The sequence below is a fragment of the Macadamia integrifolia genome, chromosome 4, assembly GCF_013358625.1.
Source record: "Macadamia integrifolia cultivar HAES 741 chromosome 4, SCU_Mint_v3, whole genome shotgun sequence".
Taxonomy (NCBI): domain Eukaryota; kingdom Viridiplantae; phylum Streptophyta; class Magnoliopsida; order Proteales; family Proteaceae; genus Macadamia; species Macadamia integrifolia.
In genome coordinates this window covers 19,285,103-19,288,078 of record NC_056560.1, presented here as the reverse complement: position 1 = coordinate 19,288,078, position 2,976 = coordinate 19,285,103, and positions in this window count along the sequence as shown.

The following is a 2,976-nucleotide window of genomic DNA, read 5'->3' as shown; positions in this document are numbered from 1 at the left end:
CCCCCATACCCTCCACCCCTCTGTTTTTTCTCTTCAAGAGGAGCAAGGGAGTCAATTCCACGTTTTTTTTCCTTTCAGTCAAATTTTCTACTGGGCTTTAATGGGTCAACGACAGACTGCGGTTGCCATTTCATGCCTGAAAATGTTGCTTAAAAGCCCATTATGGGTCATGTATGAATGGGCTTCACCACTTCTTTTTTTTCTTTTTTTTAGGAGAAATGTTCACTGCTCGATTGTGTGGTTTACAGCAGCGCTTCATGTGTCTATCTCTCCTCCTAATGGAGGGATAAGGATGTTATTTCATAAATGTCAAGAGGGAGATAAACACACCTATGGTTACTCTCCTTTTTTAATTATGAAAGCAAAAGATGTTGACTTTATTTATGAATTAGATAAAAGTCAGACTTTAAGGAGTTCATACACATAAAATAAAAAATATCAATGGCAAAATAATGAAGCATGAGAAGCAATTTAGTTTATAGTTTTCTTTTCCTCGAGCCTGGTGTTGACAATCCGATAATACGTCATAATTGGCATGTAATTCTATGGAAATATGCCAATGGGGATCCCACAAAGATTGAATAACAATAAGGGAGTCATATTCAACAAAAATATTTTATACATTATGGGCAATGACAATAAGGCACTGTGGAGTGACCATAGCTCAATAGCTAAATTAGTTGTAATGCATAAATATTTTTAGTTCGTAAAATACAAATGATTATAAATTTATCCGAATCAACATCCAATTCCATATCCACATACCAAAATGGATCCATTTTCTTATCTAATATCAAACACATAAAAAATGTTGAAATAATATGTATAAATACAAAATTAAAAAAAAAATCAATTTTTAACTATCCATTTACATATATAATCTAATGGAACAATTGTGGCAACGGCTATGTGGAGAAAAAATAAAGCCTTAACTTTGATTACATTCCATTCATATTTAAAGATGAAGATAGGAAACAAACCACTGGACTGAGAATGGATGTGCTTGAAACTTGTTATAGTTTCAAATATTTTTGGTAGTTTTGGACCATTTTATTCCTATGACCAAAGTTTTATTCATTGAAGTCACTAATGACGAGACCTTATGATTTGACCTTCAATTCATCATTAACTTTCGCACCCTATTGTTTATGGTCACATATACTCTTATTCTGTTCAATAAAAAAGTTTAGATACTTATGATTAAGGGATGAAGGAATACTACCTTCACCAAGGACAAACAAAAATTTGGTCATATTATTTCTATAGTATCCTCTGGTTCTCTCAAAGCCCAATGGCATACAATCATGTGTGTGACTCTGTCTATCCAACCATCCACTTCCCCTTCCAACAAAAATAAATAAATAATTAAACATATAAAGGGAAACAAAAATCAGAAGATGGTATGGGACTATATCTTCCATTTTTCTTTGCAACAATTTATTATTTCATTTGCTCTTGGTTGGTGGGGGAAGATGGTGTGGAGCTAGCCACACAACTACAAGTCTAAAACATAATATATAAGGTTACACATAGTTTGACATCCACTATTGTTTAATGAATCAATCTATTTATTGATATTATCAATGAATATATTTACTGTACTACCACTTCTAAAGCATGCATTCCAAGCCCTATAATGCCATACCAATTCCTCTTCAGGCCCATAATAAGATGGGCTAGACAATAATAAAACAAAGCCCATGATCATTTGTACTGTATTCCTTTTTACCGTCAATCCGGGCCCACTACACCCTGTATTCGTTTCAGTAATCACTTCCCTAATTAATTAATAATAAAAGGATAGTTAAGGCCTAATCAAAATTACCCTACATTTAATAGGATCCTTTATGACTGGATTCCATTGTGGCACTACAACCCTTATCTGTTCATTTATTTAACAATTTGCCAACAAGGATAAATTAAAATCTTTTCCTTTTTTAATTTTTATATAAGGCTGCTTAAACTGATCAGTAGCTCCAACCCGATGTTGAATTCCCGAGGTGATGAGATGTGACAGATGTGACATCATTCTGATGGCAGCAATACGTATTTTCAAATTTAATAGCATTTCATCTTACCCTGTCAAATTTTAACGTCACCGTCCAGTGGAAACTGAGAATGGGTGGGGAACCCATAACTCAACTCCATCGTTCGGATCGATATTTGTCATTGTGGATCAATTGTTGATAATGCTTTGAAAATTTTCGGTGAGATATTGAAAGTGGAAGGGAGCAATACTTGAAGGCGGTGTTTGGAATTCTTTGGAGGTATTCTTGTTTCTCCCCTTATGTTTTTTTGTCTCACAAACAATGAACGAAGTGAGTATTATTTTAAAATGAAACAAGGATCCTTAATCCCCTATATCTCTTATATGAGGTAATTATCTCCTATCAAAGGTGATTATTCAAGGGAAAAACAAATATGCATTACATCACTATTGGCATGGTTTTAAGTATCGGTGCGTATCGTGCCGTATCGGCCGATATGTATCAGTATCGGTAGGCATCGGCACGATACATACCGATACGCTACGGGGAATTTTGGGCCCCCTTTTACGTATCGCTGTATAGTGCGTATCGTACCGTACCGTACCGTATCGGTACCGATACGTACGATACTCTACGATACGAACTTTTGAAAATCTGGAAATTCCCGAGAGTATCGGTATGTATCGACCGTATCGTGCATCGAGCCGTATCGGTACCGTATCGATACGTATCGACTGAAAATATGAAAATTCCTGTGAATGTGCCTTTTATTGTTTGAACAAACACTTCAAACTCTCACCAATAGTTTTCTATATTTCTCTTCTTTCTTCCCCTTTGATTCACACACCTTTTTGGAGACTCAAATGGTAGATTGAAAGAAACATTGTCGAAGTGAATGGTTCAAAGAAGGAGAAAAACATAGTCCAAGAAGAACCTTGAACTTGAAAGTTGAAAATTTTGAATAGTAAGTTCTTGAATCTTTACTCAC